Genomic DNA, 13,433 nt, shown 5'->3' on the forward strand with positions numbered 1-13,433 from the left:
TGTAAAAGCCCTCCGCAGCAAGGTGAATACCAATTAGCAGAACCAAAAGATCTTTTCTCTTAAAAAGATTGAAAATGAGATACATTTACAGAGGGAGTGAGCAGTTGGAAATGGGAAAAGAAGGTGAAAGAAATAAAGCAGGGAAAAAAGAAGCAACCACAAGGAAGTGGAAGTCTAAAGGTCGGAGAACTTGAGTTGAGGGCTGGGGGAAGGTGTGGCAGACAGTAGCCGTAAAGAGATAAGCTGCATTACAAGTACAGTGAAGTTGCTGGGTGGGTAACGACAGCCAGTAGCCATGAGCTTCTGAGGGGAACACTACCAGCATTTCCCTTGTCTGAGTCTCCAGAGCTGCTATTGCAAGTACTGGTATTAGAAATGCCAGAGAAGAGGCGCCTGGGTGGCTCGGTCAGTTAAGCGCCTGCCTTCAGCTCAGGTCATGATCCCAGCGTCTTGGGATTGAGCCCCGCATCAGGCTCTTTGCTCAATGAGGAGTCTGCTTCTCCCTCTCCGCCTCCCCCTGCTGGTGCTTTCTCTTTCTCTCGCTCTGCCCTCTCTCTCAAATAAATAAAACCTTGAAAGAAAGAAAGAAAGAAAAAGAAAGAAAGAAAGAAAGAAAGAAAGAAAGAAAGAAAGAAAGAAAGAAAGAAAGAAAGAAAGAAAGAAAGAAAGAAAGAAAGAAAGAAAGAAAGAAAGAAAGAAAGAAAGAAAGAAAGAAAGAAAGAAAGAAAGAAAGAAAGAAAGAAAGAAAGAAAGAAAGAAAGAAAGAAAGAAAGAAAGAAAGAAAGAAAGAAAGAAAGAAAGAAAGAAAGAAAGAAAGAAAGAAAGAGAAAGAAAGAAAGAAAGAGAAAGAAAGAAAGAAAGAAAGAAAGAAAGAAAGAAAGAAAGAAAGAAAGAAAGAAAGAAAGAAAGAAAGAAAGAAAGAAAGAAAGAAAGAAAGAAAGAAAGAAAGAAAGAAAGAAAGAAAGAAAGAAAGAAAGAAAGAAAGAAAGAAAGAAAGAAAGAAAGAAAGAAAGAAAGAAAGAAAGAAAGAAAGAAAGAAAGAAAGAAAGAAAGAAAGAAAGAAAGAAAGAAAGAAAGAAAGAAAGAAAGAAAGAAAGAGAAAGAAAGAAAGAAAGAAGAAAGAAAAGAAAAAGAAATGCCAGAGAATACTAGTCTTTAACAGGAAAGTATCTTACACTACTTTTGACTGACCATCTTTCTGAACCAAGAATTGTCACCGTATGGTCTGGCAATGAAAATATGCTTATGGGCTTGCATAAGTGAAAAGAGAACTATGCAGGGAAACCTGTCCTCCTGATTCGTGTTGGACACAGCTTTCTGTATGAGGTTGAGAGAATACACACTATATTTGCTGATTATTGCCTACCTTAAAGTTTTAGAAAGTTTATCACTAAACTCTTTACTGGGAATTATAGACACTCTTAATTCATAAACATCTTTATCTCCCTAAATGCATGTCCTTGTTTACGATAGTTACTTTAAATGAGAAATTAGAGAAACATCACTTAGTTTCTTTAAAAATAATAATTTTTCTGAAACTATAAAGAATGTGTCTTTTGTGGAAAAAAAAAAGTATTTATGCTGTCTTTTTATTTCCCCGTAGGGCTATTAAACACTGTGTGGTAGTCTTTTATCAACGGTGTTTATACTGCATGATTTCGTTTATTTAGATGCTTGTAGAGTGTAAAATTATGGGTTTGGTGGTTTGTAGCCAGAATTTGCTTCCCCACTTCCATCCTTGCTTTTACTTGAATTGTGAAGGGTTTGGGGGAGTGTGTTTTTTGTTTTCTTCTGTAAAGCAGATAAAGAGCATGTAAACTCCCCCAAGGATCTCCTTGGATTGATATTTGGAGAAAATTCCTCTCCACTTTGGTGCTGCACAGTTCTCAAGTCAAGTCATATAAAAAGAGTGCAGCTTGGGTCAGGCAGGGAGTTGGACTTATGTCTATAGCCTTTTCACGCTGGACTAGTTCATCTGCTTGCCCTTCACCTCTTCTGGAAGAGAGCCTATTTTTTTTTTTTTTTTTAATTTAAGAAGCAACCTAGGAAGGTTGATTGGCTCAAAGCTGTGGAGAATATCAATTTTAGTTCATTTTTTCCTCTGCATGAGCCAAATAGAAACTTATTTTTAAAGAAGAATCTAGAGCTGAGTTGTTCACCTCTCTTCCTCTAAATGGGTGTGTTAGTTACTATGCGTTCTTGAATGGGGGAGCACTAGCTTTTGTCAGCTTTTTAGATTGCCCTCAGCTCATCCTGATTTTGTGACTTCTACACTTAAATCTCAGGGACTCCTGGGAGCTGAAGTCTTGCATGGAGTTATAATTATTGAATCTAAATCATGCACAGTTATACATCAATTATAGTAGTTTTAACTGTTATTTTTGGTGTTTTTTATTTATTTTTTTGGAGGGCTGGGAAAGTCTGTTGTTTTTGTTTGTTTGTTTGTTTTGGCTGCAACTAACAGAAAATCAGTTTGAACTAAATCAGGCAACCAAAATAGGAAAGGGGAGTTATTGCTTCATGGAAACCAAGGATTGAAGAAACAGAAGAGATGTGAATGCATCTGGGCCTTAAGTCAACAGGAAACCTTGACCTGGATTTTGCAAGATCTCTCTCATTCTCTCTCTCTCTCTCCCCCTCCTTCTCATCCCCATGACTCACCTCTGCTCTTCTCAGGGAGTTGGCTTCATTCTCTTTCACTGCAGACTTACCACTGATACCATTTCCCATTTTGTGGTATCAGTGGTAGGGAAAAGGGAAAGGCTTAGGGAAAAGTTTGAATGGCTCAGCTGGGGGAGGTGCCCACCGCTAGACTATTCAAAGAAAGAATCAACAGTAATACCTTGTAAGAACTTGGTGGTTTCCATGGGAACCACAGGTAGGATTGGGGAGGGAAAGTGGGAAGGGGGAAGAAGTCCCAAAAGAAGGGGAGAGGCAAGGATGCTTGGCATTCACAGAAAGGAAACAATACATGCCCTTCAGAGAAATGTGGTTTAGCTGTACGGGTACAAGGATATTCTTTATCTGTATTTGAGTGAGTGAGCTGACATATGTTTATTTGTCACTGCTCCAAATCCATTCCCAGGACTGGATTTTTCCCATTTCAAACATGTGGAAAAATAGGCTTACTTGTATGTACTTAATGATAATTAAGATTCTTTTTTGTATTATGAGATGTTATACCATAAAATTGAACTTTTATACCAAGTTATACCAAAAAGTTGAACTTTTTCCTTCATGTACTTGATTGGTTGATTGGTTGATCCTGGATCTACAAAGAAGTTTGAAATGTTTTAAAAAGAAGCGCATTCAGACTCCTTCGATTATGTGTGATGTGCCAAAAGTAAAATAAATCTTCCACATAGCCAGTGCCGAAAATAAACTGATTTCAATTGCAGAATCGAAGCATCATCCTGAAACCCACACTGCTGCTCTCATAAAACTGCCATTTGACTTACTGTTTATTGTTTAGTTTTTTGACTTTTAAGGTTATGTAAGCATTGTGTAGCCCATGACTCATCCCATTATTGGATAAAGGAAAACTTCAAAAATCTCCCAGAAATCTCCTCTGATTATAAATGAATAGAAGAAAGGGAATTTTGGACAGTGAATAGATACATTCAACAAATCATTGCTCACTAAAAACATAAACAAAAAGAAGCCAAGGTCACCTTGACTTTCAGTATTAAGCTGATTAACGAGACTATTTTTTTTCTTTTCCTTTCCTTTTTGACTTTTTTGAGATGGATTTATAGCAAAATGCCCTACTAAAAATTGAACAAACCAGTTATTTCTGCACACTGTTCTTGTTTTCCTTTTTCCAGCATCTGTTTTTTTTTTCTTTTTTTTTTTTTTAAGATTTTATTTATTTATTTGACACAGAGAGGGACAGCGAGAGGGAACACAAGCAGGGGGTGTGGGAGAGGGAGAAGCAGGCTTCCCGCCGAGCAGGGAGCCCGATGCAGGGGCTTGATCCCAGGACCCTGGGATCATGACCTGAGCCAAAGGCAGACGCTAAGGACTGAGCCACCCAGGCAGCCCCAGCAGCCGTCTTTTGACGCATACTTGCAGAGAGTCTGTCTTGATGGATAGAGGAACGTTTCCTACCGGAGGGCAATTTGGCAATACTTCACCTATGTAGTCTCTGCTATGGATTTGCCCTAGATTAGGGAGATAATTAATAAGGATAACTTCGAATCACATAAACTAACTACAAAAATTTCAATAAAGAGATAAATGAATAAATTAAATTGTCTTTTATTTATTTATTATTACTATTTGGGGGGGTTTATTCAACTTGCACAGACAAAGGGCAGCTAAAATCTGGATATTTCCCAAGGATTTATTGTTTGTGCTTGTCAGCACACCTGACTAAAATCAAACTCTTAAGAATTATCTAATCTCACTTTACAGGTGGCTTCGGGGAGAAATAAATATCTAAATGCTTAGGGGCAAGTCAAGTGTAAAATATGCTTTGTGAAAATGCCTGCTGAATTTGACATGACATACTTTATTATAACAATGGATGATCTGATAGTAAGAGCCCTCAGGCTTTTGAGGCTCATTGGTGTCAATTTTGGAAACAAGGGTAAAAGATTTTTATCTTCAAGCTTCACTGTTATGCTTTATTTGGGGGATCTTTTAGGAATGTTCATAATTGTTATTAAATAAAAATAACCAAAAACATAGATCTGTCATAGCAATTTTATATGAAAGATCCAAGATTATCATCAAGCTATAAATTTGTCTTGGGATATTTACTTTATATGAATTCATTTGTGCCATAAATTTTAAAAGGTTAGAAGTTTATTTCTTGGTTATTCATACCAATTTTCCATTCGTATTTGTAATAGATTTCTCAAATATGATATTTCCTACACTGAGCTTTTGATCTCCCTTCACCAATCTGGTCTACCTGAAGACATGTCCATCTCAGTAAATGGCAACTCCATCTTTCCAGTTTCTCAGGCCATGATCTTAGAGTCACTCTTGACTCCTGTCTTTCCCTTATATACCAACATTCAAATGATTAGTGTGTCTTACTGGTTTTATCTTGAAAATACATTTAGACTCCAGTCAATTCTCATTTCCTTCATTACCACCTTTCTGGTCCAAACAACCATCATCAACGGCCTTACTTTGACCTTCCTGTTTTATTCTTTCTCCAAATAGTCTATGCTCAAACGAACAGCCAGGGTGATGCTATAAAAACCTGATATTCTTCTGCTTAAATTTTCCAATATCCTTCCATTTCTCCAAAGTAAAGGTGCTTCAAAGACTCCCAGGCCCTACGAAATCTACCCTCTACTTCACCATCTCATTTACCTTTCTGACCTCACTTCCTTGAACTCTCTCCCCTGCTGAGCTTCAGCCACGTTGCCTTCTTTGCTCTTCTTCCATTCTGAAGGTGCTAGTGGAAGTCCCTGTGACTATTTCCTTCAACCTGAGTTTTCTGCTCCTGACCCCATAGGAGCTATATCCCCAGCATAAGAACTACCAGCTTTGGGAACCTAGTGTGGACAGTCATCGGGAGAAATTAGTTCCTACTATACTCCTTCACAGTCTTCTACTGAAGTCACATGTATCCTCTAAGCATGAAGATCAGCTAAATCATATGTGATAGAAGGGAAAGAAAGGGAAGAGGGAGGAGACCTAATGTAACTGTAAAGTTATGAGGATGGAGCTATAAGCCACTGATGAGATTATGTACAATAGCACCTATTATTTTATATTCTTACCTTTCATTAAATCTGGAGATTTCATATAAACCTTCCTGTACCCTTTAGAAGAGTGGGATTTTCACAGGAAGCACTTAGCCAACCTTATAAAATATGTGCATATGTGTGTGTGTGTGTGTGAAGACTATGGTTCCTAGGCATCCAACTAAGCCTGCCAGGGCAGAGTTTTCTTCCAGTTTCTGAGAAACTCTGGTCAACTTAGGCAGATAGAAGTGTTTTCATCATTGATAAGTCTAGCCTGGACAAATAACTGAAGAAGAGTATGAATTTTAAGCTCTTAGATGCTGACCAAATAAAAGAAATCGAACAGCCAAAAAAAATGCATGCTCTGTGAGGTTCAGATTAAGAAGCATTGATGAAATTCACCAAAGCAAGCATTGCTGTTTTATGTATTACACGTTCTCTTGATAAAAGAAGGTGTCAAAAGGGCGCCTGGATGGCTCATTCAGTTAAGCATCTGCCTATGGCTCAGGTCGTGTTCCCCAGCTCCTGGGATCCAGCCCCACATGGGGCTTCTTGCTCAGCAGGGAGTCTGCTTCTCCCTCTCTCTCTGCCCCTGCCCCCCTGCTTGTGCTCTCTCTCTGTCTCACACACTCTCTCTCAAATAAGTAAATAAAATCTTAAAAAAAAAAAAGGAAGGTGTCAACACAATCCATCTCTAGTGGCTTTTGAGCAGAGATTCAGGATAAGGATCAGGTTTCTAGGACCGACTGCAAATGTGCTCATCTTTTGGGAACACAGGAAAGGAAATCTAATGGTGAAGAAATCTTCATAGGGTAGCCTGAAAAAAAAAAAAAAAAAAAAAAAGAGACCAGAAGAAAGGAGGAAGAGCAGACTGGACAGCAAGTTGCCCCAAAGATCTTGAAATCAGTGGTTGAACACCTCCCCAAACTATGCTTGATGATTTCAAGGCATGGAGAAGTAAATAAGCGATTGACATTAAGCCTCACGTGATTTTTGCTTGACTTCATTAATAAGAGTAAACATTATTTTGTCTCTTATGGCCAGTTACTAGATTGTTTTTAAAAGATCAAACTTTGTCTAGAAATTGGCATTCTTTCCCTATGATTTTCATATTTTCCAATCTCGTGGAGTTTCCTGAAATTCTTAGCAAGGATTCTAGATATGATAGTGCTGATTTTATTTCTTATTAAAAATCTTCATTTCCCACCATCAACTCTGAACCCCCCCCTTACCTTCCTTTTTTTTTAGCTTTATTGAAGTGCAATTGACAAAATAAAATTATAAGATATTTAAAGGTAATGATATTTACCTTCCTGGATGCTTAAAGAAAGCATTTTTATTTCTTTTGAGTCTTCTGTTGTTTCCTCCTATCTCTCTATATTATAAGTTTACATGCTAGATTTTGACTTGATAATTATAGTCATATAATTATAGTTTCCTGCTATGATGGATTATGACTTAACCCACTTACATAATTATCTTGCTAAGTTTTGTTTTTTGTCTTAATTGTCTTTGTTATTTATTTTTGTTTCTATCAACTATAAACAGTATCTCATGATTCCACTTCATTATTCTTCCTCCCATTCAGCCACTCGGCTGTCTGTACTTAAACATTTATTTTGTCAAATTTCATTTTTGTTCTGTGTCAATAGATGCTTCTAGTTTTTGTATGTTGTTTGTTGTTTTAACTAACTCCTATTGAGGACTTACTATGTGTCAAGCACTATTACAGGCACTTTGTGTTAAGTAACTTAAGCCTCACAAAAAGACGATAAAGTAGATAACTTATTTCTATCCTACAGAAAGGAAATTGAGTAACATAGAAATTAAGTAAATTTCTGGATTCATATAGCCAGTAAGAACCTTAGGGTCTGTCTTCCTAAAGATTGACTAATACAATCTCTTTAGGTTGTCTCTTGAAATTGAAAGTCATTAACCATATTCTAATTACAATGTAAAGAGTATCCATTGTAGTGTCAATTAGTGTATTATGATTACACTCAGTTTCTTATCTGGTTTGTTTTCTAATTGCTTTTCTTTTTTTCTTACATTGCCTTTTCTATCTCTTAAAATCTTTTAATACCTCAAGGGTGGTATTAAATCTCCTTTTTTCTTTGATACTTTTTCCCAAGCCTTTCAGTATCCTCCACCATCAAGTTGTTCTGATTTCTCTCTAGGATGGATCACTGCCCATGTTCTGTCCTGGACTGGATCATCTGTTCCCTAGATTTCACATTTTCCTCCTTAATTTATTGTCTTACTGTGCTATAATGTATCCTCAAATATATCCTAAGAAATGGGAATTTACATTTTTGAAGTTTTTAAAAATCTGTCCTTCTTTGGACAGTTGTTTTGACTGCTTTTAGGATTCCAAGTTATAAAGAATTTCCACTCAAAGCTTTGAAGGCATTGCTCCATTACCTTCTAGCATTCGGAATTGTTGATTGGATGGCCAGTGCCAAACTATACTTGTAATTTTGTGGATGTCCTGTTTCTTCTCCTTGGAACCTACCAGGATAATCTTTCTCCGCAGCATTCTGAAATGCTATGAAAATACAATTAGAGTGGGTGCTAATACTTCATGCCCTGGGCTTTTTTAGTCTAAGACTTTTGTCTTCCATTCTAAGAAAACTGTCTCTCTCTCTTGCATTTCCTCCCCTCTGTCTTCCCTGGTCCATTTTTAAAATTCCTATGAATAGGATGTTGAACTTCTGAATTATTATATATGTCTTACAACTTTTCTCTCATTTTTTTATCTTTTTAACTTTTTAATTTTTATTCTAGGAGATTTACTTCTCAACAGTCGCTTTCAATTCTTGCGACTTTTTCCTTTTGTTTTTTTAATTTCAGAAAACATATTTTTGTAAGTATCTAGAGCTCTTTTTGTTCTTTAATTTTTCTTTTCCGTTACATCTTGTTTTTGTTTTATGGATGCAGAATCTTCTCTGATCTTTGTAACATTACTTAGAAAGATTTTTTTCTGAATTCAGCAGGATCACTTTTCTCTGTTGTTAATTTTGTTTTTTTCTCTTTCTGTTGTTGTTATAGAGTTTTCTCAGGTTTGGTGCCCCTTGTTTCTCATTTGGGCTCAAGCACAGGCCACCGAAGTGTCAGCCTGTGAGCCTTCTGAGGGTAGCGGGGCTTGTCCGTTAGGCAGCGGCACTGGAGGGTGAGTGGTCAGGGAGCCGGCTCTCACACTAGTCACTTGCTCCAATGCTCTTCCTGGCTGGCCTGGTTCTTCTTAGGTCGCTCATTCCATATCATGAGAAAAGATCCTTTTCCTTTTCTCATTTGTTAGTTTGTTCAAACAGTATCTGTCCGGTGGCCAGGAGTGCTGTGTTTGGGGGAAGGGAAGGCGGTGGCCAGGTAGTCTCTATTTCATACTTCAATGAATCCTCCCATCCCATGCCCCCTATTTCACTTCTACTGTCCATTGTCCCTGCGATTCTAAGAGCCACATGTCTCCAGGGCTGTGCAGAGCTAATAATGGGTTTCCTTACCGATCACTTTCCCCTCCACGTCAGGCTTCAGCTTACTCTCTTCCACATCGACAAACACCAGTCATCCTTCTGTTTCCAGGAAAATGTTAAAATCTCTATTCTGATCGTGGCTCCCTTCCCATTCTCTTCAGCTTTCCAGGACTGAAGATGTTCCTTTCCAGTTCTCCTTGTTCTTCCACCAGAGTTTAATTAAATGGAAAGTACCTGGGTGAGGCTTAGTTATAGATGCGAGTGATTATAAAAAAGATCTGCAAGTAATTATAACATGGAACTGGGGTGAGAATAATAGCTCTTACTGTGAGCACAGCTATCTATCTCGGTGCTGATACTTGTCTCTTGGTACGACCTGCTTTGCATTCCCTGCCTTGGTAGACAGTTTTGAAAGATGCTTGATTACATATTAAGTCATTAACCAAAGTTCAGAGGTGCCATATCAAGCTTCTAAAGTGTTATTGTCAAGTTCTGTTAGTTGTCACCTATAAGTAATTGTGTGTTTAACGGTCGTGGAATCGGCATTGCTGAGTCCTGTGTTTCCATGGTGCAATGGCACAGAAAAGTGTCCTGTGATGCCCGTTTACAGGAGTGCAGGTCTTTGTGGCCACTCATGCAATGAAGAACTGTCAGGTCGCTTTTAAACTTCCCATAAGGAAAAGTATATATTTCTCTGTTAAGCATATATCTGAATGTAAGTATATCCCAGTTAATTAATTCTGCTGATAAATTGCAAGCATGATAAATTCCCTTGAAATACTATTGGAAATATGCATTTTTAGTGTGTAAGTTTGCAAAACCTCTACCTGAAGCATGATTGTATACCTTTGGCTAGAAAGCTCTGAGTTCGCTTCCTATGCCCTCCTTTTAAGTTAAAGCTGACAGTCCCTGGAAGGTAAGTTTTCCCCACTATAAAAGAATTCTGAAATTCTAGTGTGCATCACCTGATGAGTTTATTAAAAATACGAAATACTGGGCCTCAAACCCAGAAAGTCTGATTCAGGAGATCTAAACTAAGGCCCAGGAATCTGCTTTGTAATACAGTGTGCAGATTATTCAAGTGCAGACAGTACATGACCTTCCTTTGAGAATCCCACTCTAAGGATAAAGGAGAAAGAGGGAGATTAATTAACAAGCCAGTGTCTCCTGATAAATACTTTAAGAGGAAATAAAGCAGAGAAAATCAGCAATGTAAAGTTCTCTATAGTACCTGAGTCCCACTAGAGTTAAATAGATGGTAATTCTTCACATTAAACATGTAAATGAGCCAAAAAATATGGATGTTATTATCAGGTTAGTTTCTTTTTCTTTCTTTCTTTCTTTCTTTCTTTCTTTCTTTCTTTCTTTCTTTCTTTCTTTCTTTCTTTCTCTTTCTTTCTTTCTTTCTTTCTTTCTTTCTTTCTTTCTTTCTTTCTTTCTTTCTTTCTTTCTTTCTCTCTTTCTTTCTTTCTTTCTTTCTTTCTTTCTTTCTTTCTTTCTTTCTTTCTTCTTTCTTTCTTTCTCTCTCTCTCTCTCTCTTTCTTTCTTTTAAGAAAAACTCATTACTTAGGTAAAGAACTTTTAATTACCAAAATTCCAATCTTTGAAATGATGATGTTTTCATTTGCTTTGTGAAATAATAATTCTAGAGAATAATGTTTCTTCCTCATATTGGATTGATGTGCCTCTCCCAAACACAAAAGATACATAACCTCAACCTGCCCTTTTAAAATAAATAGCAGTTTTCATACCTGTCTTTTCCCAAGAATATCTCTTATTCTTTGAAACCCTATGTTTGTTCATTGCGTCAGGGCAAACCGCAGGCTCTAAGACAAAAGTGAACAGGTAAGCATGTTGGAACTGGAAGATTTTCTTTGCTGTCAACTATTTTACTTGGAAGAAAGATCACCAAAGGGAGCTATTTGGTTGAGAATAAATGTTCAAATAAAGTTAGCATTGCATTCAAGCCATTTTGTTCATTTTTTAAGAACTTGAGCTATTTTCCTTGGCGTTATTATACGTGTAGACAGGTAGAAACCTGCAAAGTCGAACTGTGAAGGAAGAAAGGTGACAGAAGTCTTTGTTAGATTTTTGAGGGAGATTGGCCTGTCTTCCTCTAGTGTATATGCACCAGACAAGTAGCTGTGATTGCTTTACAGATACTCAATTATACAGGGAAGTTACTCCCTCTGATTGAGAAGTCTAGCATGATTGGACCCAAAATAACCGTGGCCAGATGCCAAGAGAAATTCCCTCTAAGCATGAATGTGTTCCCTGTTTGCACAATCCTAGACAAGGGGTGCTTCAAATCTACTCACCACCCCCCCACCCCCCGCTCTGTCTGTCTACTAGGACAAAAGCCCTTGACTTACCTTCACTTAAATTGTTGCTACCAGCCTCCATTTCTCACCTGACTGTAAGTGTGTGGCCAATGTTTAATGGTTGCCATGTGGACTAATTTAGGAAAGCTTAGATCTGCTCGGGTCGCAGTTTTACAGATATGTTGATCCAAAAATGATTAACATCTTTTTACACATAGAAATTTCCTCAATTTTTAGGCTAGTCATCCAGGAGAGAGGAGGTAAAGGGAAAAAGAAGGTAGACATCTGCCTTTGAACCCCTCACCCTCCCCTCACCTGAAGGAGCTGTTGCTCCTTCGCTCAGAGGTTAGAAATGGACTCAGGTTTTCTCTTTCCATTATTTATCTTGTGATTCAGATTTCATTTTTCTTAAAGGATCAGTTTACGTATAACATCTTGTGAGCAAAAATAAAAATAAAATTGAGAGGAAAATTTGCTAACTCACACCTTATAAGGTTGATGAGAATATACTTAAGGAAAGTAAGTATATCAACCATTTTTATCCATTAAAATGCATTTATTGATAGCTCATTCTCTGCCAGGCACTCAGTTGAAATAAAGGTCTCACTGTACCTGCTTCGGCAGCACATATATTAAAATTAGAATAATACAAAGAAGATTAGCATTACCTCTGTTCAAGGATGAATGTAAGTTCGTAAAGCATTCTATATTTTAAAAAAAGAGAGAAAGAAAGGAATAGAAGTCTCACTGATTATTACATTCTTATCACCCAAACCTAGAAAAAATGTAGTTTCATTTCTATCTGACCCTTATGTTTATTGATTCTTATTTTACAAAAAAACAGTTTTTTCATTTTTTGCCCTTTACTATCACAGAAGAATATTCTCCAGTGTTTTTACAATCTTCTATGATGTTTCGTTATCATCAGTCCTCAGACTGTCGTTGGGATATGCTGAGATGGGATGCCGTCCAAGGGCTTAAAGGGGAGATACAGGAGTCAAAATATGGTGATCTAAAATAATGTCACATTTGTGATCTCAAGTTCAGTTCTTTACCTAATAAGTAACAACAACTATTTCCTAATTTTGGGTGTGTGGGGGGGATACTAACAGCCAGCATTAGAGAGAGACAATATTAGCACAGTGACATCAAACAGCAATCATCAAAATGTTTCCATTAGATTTTATTTTTTCTCTTAATTATAATAGAACACGAATTTAGCTTTCTGCACTTCACAATCCTTTAAATTGTAATATATGACATGAGTGAAAGCAGCAGTTCCCCCTGGCCCTGTGGTTGAGTTCTCCGGGCCCAGGAGCAGGAACCGTCTGTCCTGTCACAAAGGGCTAAAGCACCAGAGCAACCAAGGCTGGGGAGAGGAATTGATGAGGTAATTAGGCCTATGAGAGCAGACCAAATAGTGTCCAGTAAATAATTTAATGTTAGCCTTTTCCATTAATATTCTAAAAACTGGAGGGTGGGGGGAGTTTGGGCTGTCTCCTTCCAGTACCCACAAATGACACTCACAGCATTCAAAATTTCTGTTTCCAGTCTCCACTTAAAACATAGCTCAGGGATTAGATTAGCAATTAAAGGTTTGAGACTAATACCTAGGATTTTGACTCCTAATCCAGTGCTTTCCCCAATATAATACAATATAATGTCTCAGTCTTCAGCAAGAGATCGTTTTGCTGAAGGAATTTCTTGTAGGACATAAAGGCTAGTGGGATTATTCTGGAGAGCCCAATTTCTTGTAGGACATAAAGGCTAGTAGGATTATTCTGGAAAGCCCCGTGGAATCCTTCAGCTTCAGTCTTCAATGTCCAAATGTGGGCAGCTGTCACGAGCATCAAGTTGTCAGCAGAAACGTGTGTGGACACAGGGACAAGGCAGGGGTGGAAGGAGTAAGAAGGATTGTCTCTCTCCTGTTCCCTGTGCTG

At 37.6% G+C, this 13,433-nt stretch overlaps 1 non-coding gene across 1 annotated transcript; it reads left to right on the top strand.

Annotated features, from left to right (window-relative positions):
- Positions 1-12,101: 12,101 nt before the first annotated feature.
- Positions 12,102-12,207, top strand: LOC113930028. Its single transcript, XR_003522408.1, has one exon. It is a non-coding gene; the product is annotated as a U6 spliceosomal RNA (small nuclear RNA).
- Positions 12,208-13,433: the final 1,226 nt, after the last annotated feature.

This window comes from Zalophus californianus, chromosome 5, assembly GCF_009762305.2.
Source record: "Zalophus californianus isolate mZalCal1 chromosome 5, mZalCal1.pri.v2, whole genome shotgun sequence".
Taxonomy (NCBI): domain Eukaryota; kingdom Metazoa; phylum Chordata; class Mammalia; order Carnivora; family Otariidae; genus Zalophus; species Zalophus californianus.